The 6890-nt window shown below is 36.5% G+C and overlaps 1 protein-coding gene across 1 annotated transcript in view; it reads left to right on the plus strand.

The window, feature by feature from the left end:
- PRRG1 (proline rich and Gla domain 1) overlaps window positions 1–6890 on the plus strand; it is a 102598-nt gene that overhangs the window by 63272 nt on the left and 32436 nt on the right. The window lies entirely within an intron of this gene.

A 6890-nucleotide genomic window follows, 5' to 3' on the forward strand; every position in this document is an offset into this window, starting at 1 on the left:
CCCTCACTGTGACCACTCAGTGTGTAAGGATGAACCGTATAAGATTGCTGAAAGTCATGATTTTTGTCACCCAGAATTATAATCTATAATTGCATATCTTTTTTAATATCTTTAAATTACTGAATTATGTGATAATGTGAATTAGACGTCAATAAAACTATTCCAGTTTTTAAAAATTACTATCAAGTAAAATGGAGGCACAAGTGACATCTTTGGAATTCTGTGATTGTGATTCTACCTGATGGTGTGCTTAATTGTGCCCAAACTAGACCATTTACTCATTCCATATTAGAGTACCTTGACATTGAGTTAATTGCCATAATCACTAGTGATTTGATGATTGCTACCAGGCACTATTTCATGAAGAATTCTTTTTGATGAGTTGTTATAAATTATAAACCTACTTCAAGGAAAATGTGACTTACTACTTTCCTTTATGGTAAACTATGGTAGGTCACTTTCCTACATCACATTTTTCTTTATGAAGGACAAAATAATGAAAACAAAATACATTTGAATATATGATCTAAAGTTTGGCTTTTAAGAAAACCATATTGAATTAATGTCACTCCAGGGGAACTGTTTTTAGTTTTGTTTTTAAAGAATATTGACTTTACAGAGGTACATTACTTCCTTTGTTTCCTCTCCCAGAAATCCATTTTTGGCATTTTATCTACACTTATTCCAGAAAACCTGCATGTTATCTGGCATTTTATCATGTCTCTTGGTAGTTCAAAATATTTTTCATGTCTTATGTAACAATACTACCTTAGGACTACCACATAGTCCTAAGTAAATAAATTCAGTCTTAAAAATATTAATAAAATTATTTTTTCTCTAGAACTCCTAAACTCCCAACTATCTCAGTTCTGCAATTTCAAAGTATTTTATAAATATCTGAGTTTGCTTTAATCAGTTTTGGCTCCCTAAATCCTTTGTAAGCTCACAATACCTGCCATTCTAACTTAACTAGATGTTGTGATAAACAGGTGTTTCGGGCACATGAGCGTCACTATACAATAAATCCTGAATTGTAAATATACCAATGATGAAAAAGTGGGCCTTTGATTTCAATAAATAGTAGCATAAATAAATGGAATATATTTAATTTCACTATTAATGGAATACATTTCCATAAATAATGATAGAACAAAATTTGGAAATGGTGTATGGTTTTCACCTTCTTAGTAATGTAAAGAAGCCCTTGTAGTGTATTGGGTTAAGCATTGGGGTTAGCCACAGATTGGTAATTGATACTCACCAACCACTCTGGGAGAAAGATGAGGCTTTCCACTTCAGTAAAGATTTACAGCCTCAGAAACCCTATGGAGCAGTTCTCCTCTGCACTTTAGGTTTACTGTGAGTTATAATTGACTCAACAACAATAGGTTTGATCTTCTTTGTTTTTTTTTTAGTAATTAAAAAGCAAAACAAAACTTTGCTACTATGTTGATTTTGACTCCTAGTGAGTTACCCTATAGGACAACCTATTACTATCCCTTTGGGTTTCAAAGATGTAAAATCTTTTTCCCAAGGAGTTTCTGCTGTGTTTGAACTGCTAACCTTGCTGTTTGTACTACCAACCTTGCTTTTAGTAGTCTAGTGCTTACCAGATGGCACCATCAAGGCTCCTAACAGCTATTACATCAGGTAAAACACAAAGAAAAACTGTGTCATGGGACACATTCCAACTGAGTAAATAATAGTATCAAAATGGCTTACAAGCAAGAAAACAAGGGATTGTGAGTATAACACCTATTAAGATTTTTAAAAGACATGAGTAAATGTCAGTATAATATAGGGTAAGGAAAGTACCTTTTTCGTTTCCTCCCCTCACCCCGGTTTTTAAATTTCTTGTTAAGGGTTTGGGAGATGGTGGTAGCTTAGCTAGAAAAGAGTGACAATATCCTCCTCAAAGGACTTGGATACTAAGCCTGCTCCCTCTGTCTCAGACTCTTACGTACATTACTAATCCTTTTAGTGTTACCAATGAAAAGACCAAAGAAATCACGTACCGCAGCTACATTTCATAAATTGAGAAACAGGTCCAGGTAAATTAGGCACCAAATGGACCATCATGCAGCCAGATTAGTGCCAGAGGTGGAACAGGAATCCAGATATCCCGACTAAAGATTCAGGGCTTTTTACCATCCATACTTGTCTCTTATCCAGAAGTTTCAGTTGCCTTAATATAGCAGTTAGGAGCTCAGTGGTTAAGTACTCAGCAGCTAATGGAAAGATTGCTGGTTCAGACAAGCTGATCCATGGGAAAAAAATAAGGGTCTGCTTCTGTAAAGATTTACAGTCTTGGAAACCATATGGGACAAGTCTACTTTGCTCTGTGAGTTCAAATGGACTCTAAAGAAGTTGGTAATACAGCATTGGTAAAAGTGATAAATGGATATTGGCTCTCTTGGACACAAACTCAAAAACACTCACTGCCATGGAGTCTATTTTGTACATCATTCTCTCAGGAGCAGCTGGTGGGTTCGAACTGCTGGCCTTTCAGTCAGCAGCCCACTACAATACCAGCACTTCTGCGCTTGAACTAGAACAGTAGTTCTCAACCTTCCTAATGCCGAGACCCTTTAATACAGTTCCTCATGTTGTGGTGACGCCCCCAACCATAAAATTAATTTCGTTGCTACTTCATAACTGTACTTTTGCTACTGTTATGAATCAGGCAACCCCTGATTCATTCGTTCGACCCCCACAGGTTGAGAAACACTGAACTAGATTGTCTCAAATGGTACCTTTCATGTGACGGATAAACTTGCACGTTCTGCAGACTTTTTTGAGAAATTAACAACTAAACAAAATATTAGAGGTATATTTTGAAAAGGAAACGAGTTTCCTTTTCCTGGGTAACTTGTGGGCTCATTGATTCAGTCTGTGTGGTACACCAACATTTACACAGCACTATCTGGGAACAAATCTTCTATTTGATTAAAGGCACTTTGCTGACGCTCACCTTTTTTTTTTCAGTTAAAAGCTTTTAAAAAAACTGTGTTTAATGGAAATATAAGGGCAATTCCAAGTATTGCTAACTATGATTCTAGTTCACACATGCATGGGTTTATTCCAAACAAAATGTGTTTAAGCATGTCTCTGCCTTCAGCGGATTGATGCAGATAAGTTCTCTCAATAGTGCTGTTGTCTGAATCCCATTAGAGTGCCTTCAAAAAACAAAACAAAATAAAAATACTCCAATCAGCACAGTGGCTTCTAAGAGGATCGGCTTAATTTAAGGCTTACAAGGTTATAGCAACTGTTTTATGGGGGTCCCAAAGTGGGGAGGGATATCATGATAGCTTTTCTCTAAGGTCATAGGCTGATCATGGCATATTTACGAGATTTTTTCTTTCAAATGGGAAACTATATTGGTGAGAAAAGGGTCAGGAAGTTATGCCAAGGAGCATTTTCCCCCCATTACAACAGTGCACATACTCATTCTTGTAGAGTAGCAAAAGCTGTCCTATGAGACTTTCATTGGGAGCTTTGCCCCATCCAGCGTAACATCCCTAATCTTGCTCATTCAGACTTCCTTTTATTTTCAAACTCAAAGAACATTTAAGAGAAATATAATTTGAGCCCCTCAAGGATGTTAAAACTGCTGTTTTATGTAGTGTAAGGCAAAAAGCACAGAATTCTTGGTGGGAGTGTTTCAAGAGGTGGACATGCTACCTTCTGAAGTGTGTAGACATAGATGGAAGATAAAGCCAAGGAAAACTAAGGTCACTTTTTCATATTTTTATTTAATAAAGGTATCTGTAGTTTTGTAGCAGTAATTTTTGATTCATTTTAGTTCTTCTGAAATAGATCATATAATTTACTCCCTTAAATAATATCCTGAGCATCACAGGGCTCTTTATTGGTGATTCAGTATCACTATTGTAAACATTCTCTCTAATGCTTATGACTTTGGAAGCTATTGGCTCCTACTCAAAATGCCCTCAAAGAGCTTTCTTATCTTTCATTTTTCTTGTCTTCAAATTAATTAGCTTTCTCTTCTTGTTGCTGTCAGTGTGTTGATCTAGTTCACTCCACTGCTGCTCCCTTCTACATTTTAGTTTCTAATGTATAGTGAGGCTTGCAGAGTTCGTAGCCAAGCTTTTGGATGTAGGTAGAATAAATTGAGGCTTCATTGACTTAAGGGAGCTGGGACTCACTTGGAGGTAATGCAGAAGATGAGCTTTATAGTGCATGACCTTGACAAGCTCTTGTGTCTATATTCATAAGACTGGTTTGAGTGACTTCTGCATAAGCAAGGCATTACTATCACTGATATTGCTGATGGTTATGTAAAATATTGACTAGCCATCTGAACTGGAAATATAAAAATTAATGAAACAATCTATTTACTTAGTCTACTTTGTTGTAGTTGTTCATGTATATAATCTCAATCATGTATATAATTTTCAGTCTGTATTTCTAAAGAGTTCATTATCATCTTTTATTAAAATTCTAATGAATTTGTTATCCACATACATTTTTTAAAAACTAAACTTTATGTATATCAAGTTATATGTATATTTAACTTATATATATTATATGTATAACTTTCATGTATATTTAAGTTATTGGAAAGGATATTTCATTAGGAATTTGTTATGAATATCAAGAAATTATAAAAATGAAGGTCAGAAAAGTTAATTTATATTTCAAAGGATTTCTGAGAATTTTAATTATAATATGAATCATCAAAGTAGTACTTACATAGTGTTGGATAATTGAAAATACTCATAACATTCTACAGGGTTTACTGATATAGGGCTTCATTAATGGCTAATGATATGATTGTTATTATTTTTTGCCTTTGAGTCAATTCTGACTCATGATGTCCCCATGTATGCAGAGTAGAACTGCCCCATAGGGTTTCAAGTTTGGGGTACCTCTATGTGATGTGGACTTGAATCAACAACCTTTTGGCTAGAATCCAAACTCTAAATTGTTTACACCACTCAAGAACTCCTACGGATATGGTACAGCAGGAGAAAGAAAATGTAAGCAACTTGAGATAGCCAGAGCTTCCAGGTACAGTTCCCACAGCCATTTTTAAGTTACATAAGACACTGTGAACCATTAAGATAACATGCATAATACTTTGGTCTCACGGGAGCCAAGACAAAAACTTAATAACATTTTTATAGTCCACTGGTCATATAGGTGGAACTAGGGGATGGCAGTAATTAAATCAAGTGTAAGCCATCAACCTATACACTTTTGATTAACAGTGTAGACAAGCTAGTAGAGCGTGCCTCCAAGGGAGTTTCAGAATGTCAACAGCGCTTTATAAAGCTGGTACATTTCACCCCCAACTTGGTCAGTGGTACCACATTTCCAACCATCCCTGGATTTAAGTCTACAAGTAACTACCACAGATGCACTGCTTGTCAACCCTAACTTTATTCATGATGTCTGCATTTTCATTAACACCTCACTAAAGCTTTGATTTATATTTCATGAAGTAACTGTTAGGATGACACCGAGGATGACAGCTGCTACTACTACAATTTTGTGAGCACCCCCTCTCAATCAAACCCTGAGCAAAGCAGTCTGTGTATATCACCTCATTTTTAACTCTGAGATTTTCTTATTATTTCTGTTTTCTAGATGAAGAAGTGAAGCTTAGGGTTTTTTCCCCCTCTGTATGACCCATTTAACAAGCTTGACATTACATTTACACTCAAACAATCACAAGCCCCTGTCAAAACAAGGATAGCTTTCTTCCTTCCCTGACTAACCCTGTGGCTATGGGAAGTCCAGAACCCCCAGATTAGGCCTAGGAGGGTCAACCCTGGTTACTCTTACATTACCAAATGGAATGTTATATTCTCTGCTGCTCTTAATGTTCTTACTACTGTTGCTGATAGATAGTCTTATATCAAAGATAGTGCATCAAATCTAGGTTTGCTGACACCCTGTACAGTGCAAAGGCCACTAGAGGAATCACTGCAGTAACGGAGGCACAGGTTGCCTTAGTTGAGCTGGTTGAAATTTTAACAGATCTGAGAGAAGAGGAAGATACTTATCTAGCCAGTATTTCATTCAACTGTGTTTACTTTATACTAGAGTAGGCCTAGTTCCCCAACATCTCAACTATTTAGTGGCTGTACTATTTCAATATTAGTACCCATGGCCACTTCCATAGTGCATAAAACCACAGTGAATAATTGAGGAAGGGCTATGCAATAAAAGATGGGAGCCCATATCTGACCTCCTTTGGCTTCCCTCTTGCCAAGAGACAGGAGGCAAACCTGCTTCCACACAGTATCCTCCTTTACCCTATTCTGAAACCAACTATTCTTTCCACTGCACCTTACCAAATTTCATAAGGTCATTCCACAAGTTTGCTGCAGGATCTTTGAGAAACTTGGTCCTGGGTCCTTGCCAAACCAAAAAGCATCTGATTAGTTAGTAGGTGTCCAGCTCCCCAAATCTTAAATACATGGAATCATCAATTGGCTCACAAAGAACAACAATAAAAAAGTGTGCTTCAAGAAAGCACAAAAAGGATGTATTCTACAGATTTCCAAAAAGGAGTTTTATCTTGCTAACAAGAAGATAAGCAAGTACTGTCTCACTAGAAACTTACCTACTAATGGGTTTATTTTATACCCGTGTATTTTTAACCGGGTCTTACTTGAGATGCTATGTCATAAAGGCACAGACCAGCTTCTAGTCACTCAGCCTCTGTCGCTTCCATTCTGCCATCACATTTAGTTAGCCCTGAATGAATCTTTCATTGTACTATGCTCTTTCCTAGGTGTTAGAAAAGTCAAAGAGGTCGGATAAAAATTTTGACAGTACATGAGCTCTGCCCCCAAGAAGCTTATTATTTTTGAGGGGAAGTGGGTAGGCATTCCAAAAAAGTATAATTCAATTTGATT

This window comes from Echinops telfairi, unplaced genomic scaffold (genome assembly GCF_000313985.2).
Source record: "Echinops telfairi isolate 266 unplaced genomic scaffold, ASM31398v2 ScPeMD7_38;HRSCAF=143, whole genome shotgun sequence".
NCBI lineage: Eukaryota > Metazoa > Chordata > Mammalia > Afrosoricida > Tenrecidae > Echinops > Echinops telfairi.